Here is a 13,312-nt window from a genome sequence, read left to right as displayed (position 1 = left end):
TCTGTGGAAGCAAAGACACCTTCTTTAGAATTGTTTTAAAAGGAAAACCAAAAAGTCCTTATTAACATTGATTAGGTTAAATTTATTCCTGTATGATTCCAAAATTCCATCAGTCCAGAAGTCTCCATGGCATTTTCTATGCACTTTTTAAATGGACTTTCACACCTCAAATCAAGGTTTTGTTTGTTTGTTTTCAGCTAGTACCTTTAATTGCAATCAGCCTTGTCTGTCTGGACTGTTGTGTTATATGAGGAGAAATTGTCTTGGATGGCTGCCTTGCCAAGCTGTTTGTGTTTTAAATGATTGTAAACTTAAAAGATTTGTTTTCAGTTTTCCTTTCAGGTTAAATCTGACACCACCCCTACCAGCCTCACAAAAAATGGCATGTGGGTTTTACAGCAGAGAAGCATTGCACTCTCCAGGGATATGTTGGCAAACCTAATTTCGTTCATCTTGGCCGTACTTGTTAGGGAAGGGGCTTAATGTAAGGTTTGATCTGAATACTCTCAGACTTCAGTGGGATTAGAAAACCAGATGCAGACTTCTCAGAAAGCATCTCCCTGGAAGGATTTGAAACCAAGCTCACGGATTCTAATGTTTCTACGCTACGGAGTGTTTCAGATTCCATTATGATTTTTGCACCGAGTCTGTTCTGTGTTGACACAAGCGTGTCATTCTAGGCAAGAATACTTTGCAATTAAAACGAACATAAGGTAGCATATGAGCCAACAATTCAAGCCAAGAGTGTCAATCCTGCAGCCTGCTGAAATTTTTGGAGGGAAAAGCATCCTGCTGCAGGACCAAGATCATAAATATTTTATACATACAGGAAACACATTGGCAGTACATAACTCAGTTTGAACATGTATCTGAAGTGTTAAAAAGTACTCAGTTGAATGTGCATCCATTTCTAGATGTATTTTTCACTTCATACCACCTAGAGTATAAGATACCACACAAAGGACAGAAGGCTCTACTGCAGGTTAGTGTGCTTGCCGGGCTTGTGTTGTGGCAGAGGCTTAGTAGTTTGTATAACAGGGTGACTCAGAGGGAGACCTGGGTACAATTGTGAAGCTGCCCTTGTTTTTCTTTTCCTACTCTGCCTCATAGTCCCTTTTTACAGGTGGAGAAAAAGAGACCAGCCTCTTGGTAAAGCACTTGAACTTCTCTGAGGAAGAAATTTTGTCTAAATAGCAGTGTTTAAAAAGTGACAAGAGTTTTGCATTTTCTTTAAACAGGCCAGCAAAGAAACTAAACTTGTTTTGGGTGCATCAGTTGTTTCCTTTGAGACCTATGGGGAATGATTTGCAAGAGGAAATAATTAAAGGAAATGTGTTCATATTTCCTGTTGATATGGTACAGCATTCAATTCATACCTCAGATTGAGATAGTGGTTTCTTGCTGTTATATAACCACAAAGTCCAGCCCATTTTAATATCTTTTAAAGACTACTGCTCGACTGCTCCTTTGTCCCATCTTGTAACTGCTGTGCTTTGGCTCTGAAGCTGAGAAAACTCCTTCGCTGTTGAGGTGACTATATGAATAATTCCACAGACTAAAGGAAAAATGCTGATGGCAGCAGCCCATCCTGACCATCTGCTGCTTCCAAGGACACCAGTGTAAATCCCATTGTAACAAAGGTCATGTTCTCAAGCTGGTGGGTAAGTTTCTGTAGGCATGGGGAATGAACTTGTGAGTCTTACTCTCAGTGGTTCTGTATTACAAATGTACACATTGGAGACTCAAGTATGAGAACAAAATCATGTTGGGTTGTTAGTCCTGGGAGTACTAGCTGCTCATAGCTTAACTTCCTAGCTTGGCAGAAGAATCTACTGAAAAAAAAAAAAGCTGCAAAGCACACAACTCTAGTAATTGGCTTTAGTAGTGGAAGCAGTATCCTTTAAGCATTTGGAATAGATCCTCAGCTGGTATAAACTCTAGCAGCTCATTACCCAAGAGGAAGCTCTGTCCCTGTTCATCCCCCTATGTAATACCTGTGGCATCTCTGGCATAAAGCTTGCATTACTGCTGTGAATTTCAGTTTTTGATATAATGGGCTTTCTTTACATTCATTGTAACTCCACTGATCTTCACAGAGAAAAAAAACATGAACGTGTCTTAAGGTCCTTTTCCCTTTCTTTGCATTTTGTTTTCCACAATTAGGATAGATAATTTCAGGAAGTATAGCAGAAACCAGCCTACAAGTGTTAACTTCTAAAATTCTTCTGAGCGTTGCATGCTCAGACACTTCTGGGGAAGTAAATAGGTGTGAGGGTGTGATTAAACAGGACTTATACTCCACAGCAGAGAGTACCACCTCCTTTTATGTACCTGGAGTTCCAGGTAGTAGGGAAAAGTCTTTTAGTTGAGCTGATCTTCACAGTGCTGGTGACAGGGGTGCTGTTGGAACTGAAATACCAAGTGCAGGAGTAACTGGTACTTCAACACAAGTATGGGCAACAGATCAAAATAATACCTGTGAGGTTGTCTCAGAAAGTAACTTTTAGGGGGAATGGTGATAGACTGGAACTTTGTTCAGCACTTTATTTGAATTAATTTCTAGACGAGTTTTTTTTTTTTGTTTTGTTTTGTCAGAAGAGAAGCGTGGTAAGTTTTTGGTCTGGATTTGATATACCCCTAAGAGGACAGTATTAGAAAATTTAAGAACCTCATCTGCTCCGAAATGGCACCTTTTGTGAAAGTACAGTATCTTTAGAGAAGGGCAGTAAGGTTCATCTAAAGCGTATGCTGTGCAGACCTTTCTTTTCATTTTTTCTGCTTGAAGCCAGAGAATTTCTGTAGCTCTAGTTTCTGTATTTCCTGCATTTTACCAAAATATATTGGGTCTCATATAAAAAGTTACCCGATTTTGCATTGCAATTTAGAACCCCTTTTAAAAAGAACCCCTTTTAAAACTCTCCTAGGGAAAAGGGGGAGGGTGTAAGGGTGAAATTAATACAGCTGCTATTTTAAACTTGTAATGGCTACACATCATAGGGATCACTTTGGTCATCCGGCCTAAACCTCAGTCCTCCAGGATACAGCCAAGCAGTTCTTGTGGCAAAATAAACTAGGAGCTTAGTAGGTCTTACAGACTCTTACTTCACAGACAAATTAAAGCTATAAATACAGATTTAAAAATTAAGTATGAAAACGTGATATGATGTACAAACTAGTACCTGGAGTGTTAATGCTATGCCTTGTCCCTCTGTGGAAACCTGAAGAAGTCCAATGGATGCGGGGGAGTCGATCTAGTACTGGAATTTCAATCCAAGCCTGAAGAATCATATGGGATTTGGGTCCTTAAGGAAGTAAACATAAACATTTATTGCAAGATGCAGCTTTTTGCTGGGTGTGTGGGCTGTGCTGGGGAAGAGACAGGGAGGTGATCATTGATTCTCAGAGGTGTTTTACACTGATGCTTCCAAGAAAGGATCAATAAATCAGGGAAGCATTGTGCTAGTATAGGAGAAGAATATGTAAAGGAAATTTGCAGATTCTGTTTCAGCTGTGGTTGGCTCATTCTGTCGCAGCCTGAAGCTGGACAAGTAATCTGAAATGAATGCACAGAGCTGGAGCCTGTAAGTACCACAGTGCTGGTTCAGAACCCATCATCATTTTCTTGTCTGGTATCATTACTGGATTTGCTAGGATATTAAATATAATGCTGAGAACAAAGGGAATTAATAGTACCTTGAGTCCTGTATTCTTCAAACAAGCCATTTTTTTCCTGGTCTGAAACACCTTTTACCTTCCAATTTGTTTACTTCTAGCTCTTCTGCATCATTCATACTTGGTTTGTTTGACTGGGCCTCTAACTCTGCAGCTCGTGGTTTGCTGGAAGCCTGGTGTTTTCAGTAGGACTTGTCAGACGTAATCACATAAACGCTTCCCAAGCAGAGAAACTGCCTGTCTACTAGATAAAAACTACATTTAGTTCTATTATCTGCACTTGTGTTGGTAGGTGGATTAGATTTAATTTGGAGAAGCGGGCAAACTGTTTTTCAGACACATCTGGGATTTGGTTTAAGTACAGACTTTCTTACATGGTCCATAAAGTGCATTGTAGCCCTGTAGGAATATGTTGTGTGTCTGCTTCCTGCCTGCAATTTCAAGCACTAACTTTAATGATGGTGCTTCTAATTATGTATAGAGGTAAACTCAGGGATCAGGGAGTTTCCATCACCTGTCCCATTAACTGCAGCAGGGTTTCTGTTGCACAAAGAAATAAGCCAAGCACCTAACACTGACAGTGTGGGGAGGCCCTTCTCCCTGTGCTGACTGCTCCAGGCACCTTCCGTTCCTCCACAATGTGTAACAGACTAAAGGACGCATCAGCCACATCTTGTCATTTGTGGATTACGTTACTATGATTTCCTTTTAATTGTGTTCCGCTGGAAAAGGGGACAGATGTAGACATTTTGCTATCAGGTAGCAGCCTCACTGTTTGGTATTATTGGGCTGGGGAAACTGGTGACACCCAGCCTTTGTGATCCTGACTGCCTGCAAACAAAAGGACTAAGTTCAGTGTCCTGCTAATTGACTTAATTGTTCCATAATTGAGACTCCAGGTATGTGGGAAACAACCTCTTTTGCTACATATCCTTTGAAGTTTAGCTCCGTTATTCCTATTCAGTTTACCTTGGTATTGGATGTTGCTAAGGGTTTAGTGATGGTTGCCATCACAACTCAGTCCTCAGGGCTCGGCAATAGGATTTCTCCTGGTCTGGGGGCTTATCACTAAGGCTTGCCTTTCATTTCTGTTTGGATTTTACATTTTGGAAAGATTCTTTTCCTTTTTTTTTTTTTTTCTCCCTCAGTGGCTGCTTCTGCCTGGGGTTAAATTTAGTTTCTGTTTCTGCCCATAATAGTCAGCCCTAGCTATGGGTGCTAGATAAAGAAAAGAAGAAATATGTTTTCTGATAATTACGATAGCTTCCACTTGCGTAGTAACTCAAGGATGGTAGCAACTGTGCATCTAGGAGGAGACTGAAATGAGGTAAATAAGAGAGAACATTAAAAGAGAAAAGGTGCAGTAACTGTGCTCACTTTTACAATTTGAGCATGCATCAAGTCTGATTTGATGACTTCCTTGGACTAATTGAAGCCTCGCCTAATTGAGCTGAGAGCTTTCCCTTCTTTAGTTTAGAGTGCCTTGTATCCATTTTGCTCTATTACCTTACCACTACTCTGGTGTGAGAGGGATATTTATTTTTAGCACCTCTTCCCATGATTAATCCATGCAGGTTCTGTTTGGCCATTCAACAGTATTTTAATGATGTAGGCAACAGCTGTTTTCTCCATGTCTTATCAAATATCCTCCATGTTCTAATAATAACAAAGAAGCTTCTTTATTCTTGGCTATTCCAAATTTCCACCCGAGGGATCTCATTGCATCTCTTCATGGGGACTGCAATCTAGGAATAGGTACTTGCGACTAGAGAGCTAGATTCTTTTCTTTTTTTAAAAAAAAAAAAAAAAAAAGTATGAGGATTTAACATTCATTTTAATTTTGATTCTTTCATTAGATCTAGGATGACATTTTAAGGCTATTTTTTAACAATTCAGTAGTTTTAACTGCCTTATCTTGTTGCATCAATAAAATGTACTCTGTATACAAGTAGACCAATGTACTTTGCTGTCAGATGCCGTAGAGAAGATTTAATTAGGCTAATTTCTGTTTCATTAACACTTCCATTGAGTGTGTGTTAATGCTGCCATTTACAGATTCTTATTTTGTGATTTTTCTATGTATTTTTTCTCATCCTTTTTGTTGTCCATTTAGTAGCTACTGTCTAATTTTACAGGAGATCTCTTTCTGGTTGATATTATCAGGCAAAATGTGGTGCACCAGTGTTAAGTGGTATCTTTTTTTCCTGCTGAGCAAGACTGCATGTAATGTTACATGTTCTTCACAATCTGATAAAGCAAAAATGAGAAGACAAAGCTTCTTTTCCCTTTTGTTACATTATCTTAAATGTTCTGGACAGTTAATCTACTGAGTTACCAAAGGGTTCCAGTTGTATGGCAGAAAAATTTTAAATAGATTTCATTGAGTGGAGAGTCTGTCATGTTTAAGATTCATCTTAATTATCTTGAGAAAAATCTGGATTTTTGAGATAGTTGCTTGTTTTCAAGCTTTTTGCAGTGTGTAGTATACAAGGGAGGAATGCACCTTATTTTTCAGTGATAGAGGAAGTCTCCATGCCTGAATGCCTCATCAAATTCACTAGTAATAAACAGCATGCTTCTTGCTTAGCAGTCTTACCTTCTTCAGCGAATTTCAGAGTCTTTTGCAGGTGAATTTCATCCTGATAAAGCATTCTGTTGTAGCTCATAGCCAACTTTATTCATTAATCTCCTATCCATACAGCTATGTACTTTTAAAGTAACTTGGACATTGATCAGGATTTGGAAGACAAAGTATTTGAACTACTTTAACAGTGTATGAGTTAGTCACCACTGAACATTGTCTGTTCTGTCTTCTTAAAAAAATAAAAATAAAAGAAGAAAGAACATTTGCAAACACTTCACTTCGTTTCAGAAGAAAAAAACGTTGTCAAGGGCAATAATAGCAGAAGTAGAATCCACTTATCAAACTTGCTTTGTCAAGGCTGATATGAAAATTATGTTTGGAAGGTAGCTATGTTGTAGGGCACTTTAGAGGCAAATGCTAGTAAACATGAATAGCTTCATGTATTGAAAAGTCTGGGTTTACTGGAAAAAATGGCTTGAATTCCAGCATGTGATTTGCCAAATTAACTATCTATTAAAATTTATAATAAAAATTATAATGTTGCTATAGTTACCAAAGCTTCCCTAGTTCCAGGATGGCAGTGCCTTTCACTTCAAAGAAGACTTTTTTTTTCTTCCCTTCTTTCAGTAAATAATGAAATAGTACTTCAAAAAGTGCTTTTTATTTGCATGAATTAGTTGGTGGAATTGTTGCTATGAGGAATCAGAAAAGCCAGAAATATAGCTGTTCCCCAAGCACATGCTTTTATACGATGACACCTTTGAATTAAATCTCATTAAATGTTATTCTTCAGGTCTATACCGTAGGGCAGAGGTGACTATCCTTTGGCTGGTAAGACAAGTACAACTCACGGTGGCTCGCTGACTGTGGATAAACCTCTAACAGATACCACTGGGGGTCTCGTGTATGATACTGAGAGAATGTGGCTGTGTTTGTGTGTGTTTGGGTTTATATGAGTGACTCATGCCCACTTGTTCTTCAAATTAGTCTCTTGTTTCTGAACATTTCTGCTGTAAAGTTTACCTTGACTAGCAAATGAAAAGTTTGGAAGGAATGACTTTTATGGCCAGATATGCCATTATTATTCCGTTAGGGCTCATTTCCTCTGAAGCTGCAGGTGCTGGCACAGTCATTGTTGTGACCAATTCCTGCAGAATATTAGCACATCTGTCAGAAAGTATAGCCTGTTATTTCTGATACGAAGGGATGGACTTAAGCCCTCTGGTGAGATCCTGTTTGACAATTTCTATGCAGCTTTCATCCCCGAGCTCAACAAATGACAATATTAGTGAGGTTATAAAAACGGACCATGTGAAGCAAAGAAAATAAGCTCAGAGTGTTTTGCTCTGTCATCCTGGCATCTGTCCTGCCCCAACAGCACATCTGCCCAGCAGAGGCCAAAGATTGAGTGCTTCTGACACAGCTTACTTCTGTTGGGGATTGTCCCATTCATATTGAGAACAAAAGGGTATGCACTTGGACATATCCTATCGTGTCCTCTAGGGTTGTTATGCAAAGACGGCTTTCTTGCTGTGGACATGCCTTTTCTGCATATTATCAAACCTTTTTTTAATTACCCATTTTGGAGCTTCTGCTTATGGTTTAAAACAATTTTTAAGATGTGCATTTGTGTCTGTGTAAATAAGTGTTAGAGGGAGAGTATTTGCTAAATTAAGTTTATTTGCTTTACAGCTGCAAAGCTTTCTCCTTCAGGAAAACAATCTATCAGGGTACATAAAAGCTTTCAGTAAGTTTTTGAATGTGCACATCTGGTCAAGCCGTGACATTCCTGGTGACATAATTCCCTACCCTCATGGCTGTCTGTTTTGAGTTAGGCTGGAGAGGTGTGCGAGGATTCCTTTCAGCCTGCTTCAGACACAGAGGAGGAGGATGTAGGTCTCCCGTGCACTGCTTATGGCCGGATTCATCACCTGTTTGTGGGGTTCTCCTGTCCTTCTTGTGTCAGGAGTGCCCAAAGGCTTCCTCAAGTGAAGATGAAAAACAAATGATGAAGTAGTATCAACTGCAAGTACTATTACAGCTTGGATACATATGTAACATCTAGTATTTCTTATATAAAACTATTTGTTTATTTTAGATGAAATCTGCAGGTGGTTATTGTACCAACATTCCTGAGGGTAATGAGGAGCCGAGCGGAAGAAGTTTCTTTTGAGTCTGATACTTTTAGGTCCATCTACTCTGTAAGAGCCTTTATCGTCTGTGTGTTCTTGAGGTGGAATAAGAATATTCGATATAATTGCGTACTCAGAGAAGAAAGGGATTAAAATGTGATTTTTTTCAGTCATCGGTGTCCATATCCTCTTTTTCACAGTAATAAATAGGGAACTTGCTATTTAAATCCTACAGACAGTTTTGAAAATAGCTGAAAGCCCTCACAGTTCTGCAACATGCAGTCAAGATAGTTATATGTGAAAACAAAATGATTCCCATATGCATCTTTGCAAGTACATTTTTAGGTCCATCCAGGGCGTATTTCTGAAAGAGCTTATTCACCAATACCAGCGTGTTTCAAGGTTCAATTTTCTGGCACACTTCAATCTGCTGCCTGAACATATTCTGAGGGTTGGAAACATCATGTGGTTTGAATAAATAAAAACACCAAATTGCCTGCAGTGCATCTGTGCCCCCTTACTGTGCAGGTTAGCTGCTACTGTGCCATCAGCCTGACAATTTCAATCAAGTTTTTAATGGACTCCCGGGGCTTCCCCAGTTTTTGTTCAAGCAGGCCTAGCTCTTGTCCTCCCCAGACTGTTGCAAGGAAAAGCTTTATTTTGGCTTCTGATTATCCAGGAGTATAGTGACGGGAAAGAGAGAAAGTAGTCAGACAGTGCTGAAATACCAGGAAAAGATCTATCTTTAGAAGAACTGTATAACTTGCATTTTGTTTTGTCAGATTAGGAAATGCAAGTATAGAGCAGCCACAGATCAGAAGTGTCTGTAATCTCTTCCAGGCTTTGACAGATTGATCCGTTTTAATTAAGACTATTTTGTTTAATTCATTTTGCGTTTACACCTGAAAGTGTTCACAAGCCTGTGCAGGTTTAGACTGCGAACTGTGGATTTTTTCAAAAAATAATTGTTGGTCATTTAAAAAAAAAGTAAATATTGTGTAGGATTTTAATTTTCATTCCTGTTCAGGAAGTTTCCAAATCACCTCTTATGCTTACATTTTCAGCAGAGTTTTTTGTATTTCAAAACTTGTACTGAAGGAAGGGTGTTCCATAAAACCATAACAGTTGCCACTTTGCAATAGTTGTGGGCAAATGTTCTCTTCTAAATAAAATAAGACGTGATTATCTTTCAATGTTAGGTTTTTAACAGCAGCTGTGGTAACAATTGGTAAAGTACAGCAATATATATGGAATAGATGTTTTTATAATGAGAAAGGTATTCAGTATCTTACTTCACTCTGTGTCCCTGAAGGAGTTACAAGTATTATTCCTCCAAACAGTAGGTGGAGACAAAGACCTAATGAATTTTATGTCTCCACAGACTGATTTTATGAGCTGTGCTAGGTCTGTCTCTGATTTTTGGTATTATTGAATTCCTTTATAAAAATAACAAATATCAAACAATTTTCTTCCAAGGGCTCTTAATTTACATTTAAATTAAGTGTAATAATCCTTTTTGCTGGCTACTATCAATAAACTGGTTCTTTCAAACAAAAGGTTGGATTAAGAGATTGAGGAGGTATCTGTGCAAGTACAGATCTCTCTTAGGCCAAAAAATTCAGGTGTCAAAGCATGCCCAGGGTTGACTTCAAGTTTGAACATGTCTAGAAATTCCCAGTGGTGTGGGAGTTGGTACGAAGAGGAGTAGACATCTGTGCAGACAGTGAGATTGAGACGTGGTCTGCCTCTTTGTAAATGGAATTTGTACATGTGCGTATGGTTATTTACATCAATCATCTGCATGTTTATAGGTAGGTGTTTGCGTGCTTACAGCTTGTTTGGTGGCATGCATAACGTGGTGTTAACACCTCCTCCGCCTAAATTTAACTGAAATCTGACAATATAATTTGGAATCGTGAGAACAAATGCAGTGTAATCCATAAGGTGGGAGAAGTGGTTTTATTGGCATTTCAGAAGGAAAGTGGAGCTTGCAAGTTCCTCAGGTACATTGGTTGACAATTTCATGTAAGAAATAATCTGTGGATATATTTTTGGTTTCATTTTCTCCTTAATAGCATTTGCACAGGACTGCCAGTTGCTTCTGACAGAGGAAGTCTCTGGCATACCCGTCATGCCCCGTGTGATGCAGTTGATTGAAATAGTTATGCCAGAGGTGGACTTCCTCGTGTATGACAGTGCAGGGTATGTTTCTCTCATTCTGTTGGATGCAAAGCAGGTTGCCTTAGGAAAGAAGTCATGTTGGCTCAATCCCTCCATACTCAGATAAAGTTATGATTTGACATTGGCACTTGTGATTACAAAGGTACATGGAAGGATTCACTCCTTCATTGGTCTCAAATACAGCTCAGATGAAGAGGCAATGAGCAGAATAGTTTTCCAAGATTAAGACAACACAGGCTTTGGGGCTGATAAAGATGTGCAGTGTCAAAGCCTGTAGCAGTATCACATCTGTTCTGGTGAATTGGGTGTTTTTCAGGGTATCTGAATAAATCAAAATATTCTCCAGTAAACATTAGTGGGAAGCTGAGAATGGCATACACGTGGGTGTATGGATCTTGCCACGAGTGTTACCCAGAGCCTGTCTTTCCAGTGACATTCTCATTCAAATGAAGGCAAGGGGAATCTTGATTAGGAAGTCTGAACATCTCAACATCGCTTCAGCCCTCAAGGACAGAAGCAGCATTCAAATCTTTAAGTGCAATGTGGTGTTTTCCAATTTTGACCTACTGAGCTAATTGCAAGGGTCAAACAGAAATCCTGAGTTAGAGCATAAATGGCAATAATGACTGAACGTGCAGCCAGATGACAGCACTACTGCTTGAAGGATTGCTCTTATTGGTCTCACTTAAAGTTGAAGTTCACTAAAGTTTCTACTATGCTTTATTTTAAGAGCATAATTTAATTTAAAATGTCACGGTCTGTGTAATAAACTGAGTTAGATCATTAACAGATATAAACTATAATATTCGTGAGGCTCGTGGTGCTTCTTGCTGTAAATCCAGCACAAGGCATCTGCAGCTAGGAATGCTGCCAGGGCTGAGAGGCCAGGGCTGAGAGCTTTGGAGGAATAGGGTATGATGTATCCATCTGAACCTTGCCAGACCGAGGAAATAGGGTTTTGTGAGGAGTCCAGAGCCAAATGGGGATGGGTCATCTGATGGCCTGTTCTCTGGCTGTATCTACCTGCATCTACTCTTTGTCCACCAAATGATAATTTAAGGACATACTCTCTAAATGAGTCCTGTGCAAGAGCATCCACAGTCAGTGCTCTTTCGGGCTGCAGCAGGACAGAGGGTGTTACATGAAGCAGGGGTGTATGTAGCTTTTGGACTGAACTTGTGAGATCCCAGCTTCCTCCCCTCCATCTACTTGCTGTGAGATTCTCCTTCTGGTGTTCCATGGCTCTCAAGGACAATATGTGGGGTCTATATCATACCTTTGCCTGCAACTGTGATCTGGCACTCCAGAAAGAACTTGTGAAAGCTTGCTGTGTTTTGCACACCACAGAAGCTGGGGGAGAGGAGGTTTTGGTGAGGTATGAATCTGGTCACAGGCTGAGTGGAGCTGGCAGGGTCCTCATAGACTCATGTGCTCAGTCCCTCTAAGTGACTGAGGGAAGTTGGAGCGTTACCTGGGGAGCAAAGTCTCTTGAACATGTAAATTTTTTAAAGGACGCCTAACTGTATTTCGGATAAATCTGTCCTCTTATCCATCGGTTTGTTTGATTTAGGTGAGAGAATAAGCTAATTATTGTGTATTCTTTCATTCTGCCTGTTGTCTTTGTGCAAATATTCAGTGTTTGGCCAGTCTGCTGAGACTCCATGCAAAGCTGTAAATCCTGGGGTTTTGAATTCCTATCTGCTGCAAAACAGGCATTAGCATTATTTTTTTTAGATGAACATACGGCTCTCAGTATGTATGATTTTCCAGCTCAAGCTGATGACCTGAAAAGACAGCCTTACAAATTATTAATTTGTAAGGCAATTCACCTCCTGGAGCCATTCACCTCCTTCTGGCCTGTGCGCTGGTCACAATGCATGGGGGAATGCAGTGAAGAAATATTTAGCCATACACTGCTTAAAATATATAAAGTAAAAAAAAAATAATTTCTATCTACCTACACTTCCAAACATAATGATAAAAGATAAGAACTTAAAGTACTTTTTTTTTTGTCTGTTTCTTATATATGAAGGTAGCTTTTATAGTTGGTTTTCTGGAATGAAGAAAATAATGGAAGCTATGCTCTTTGCATGTACTTGTTCATGCTTCTAATATTAATCTCATGATTCATAATGGAAGTTGCAACTAAAAAGTCAAAAAAACAATAGATGTAATGGAACTGTTGGAAATGTCTGATTAACTTCAATAGCATTTGTAGTATTTAAATGGCATTGCTTTCTATGTGTAATTAAATGAATAAATATTTCATACAAAAATGTAGAAATGGATCAATATAAATGTCATCCAATTTATTGGTTTTCTGTATATGAATTTTCCTTATGTTGCTCTATAAATGCGTGTACATAATTTATAAATTGTATTATTCATATTCTATACTAATAGCAAGCATAATTGATGAGAAAAAAAAAACAAACAACAATATCAACTTGGTATATTTTGTTATCTTCTCACTAGTTCAAAAATGTCCTTGGAAGTGGAAGGATAATTAATGATGTGTAATCATTTAGTTTCATTTTTAAGGATGGCATGTGGATAATATCTGGTTGGCTTGAAACACGAAGCTGCTGTAGCCACAAATTTTAAGTGCTAATGGGCTGAATTATATGATTCAATTCGGAGAGGTATGAAGGGCTGCTAACCACAGAGCTAAGAAACCAGGATGGACAGAGCTTTTTGTTCCAGCGAATGGTTATGTGTTTTTGTTGGCTCTGCTCTTTCTGTT

The sequence above is a fragment of the Cygnus olor genome, chromosome 18 (genome assembly GCF_009769625.2).
Source record: "Cygnus olor isolate bCygOlo1 chromosome 18, bCygOlo1.pri.v2, whole genome shotgun sequence".
Classification (NCBI taxonomy): Eukaryota; Metazoa; Chordata; class Aves; order Anseriformes; family Anatidae; genus Cygnus; species Cygnus olor.
Note: the sequence above shows the minus strand (reverse complement) of the source record.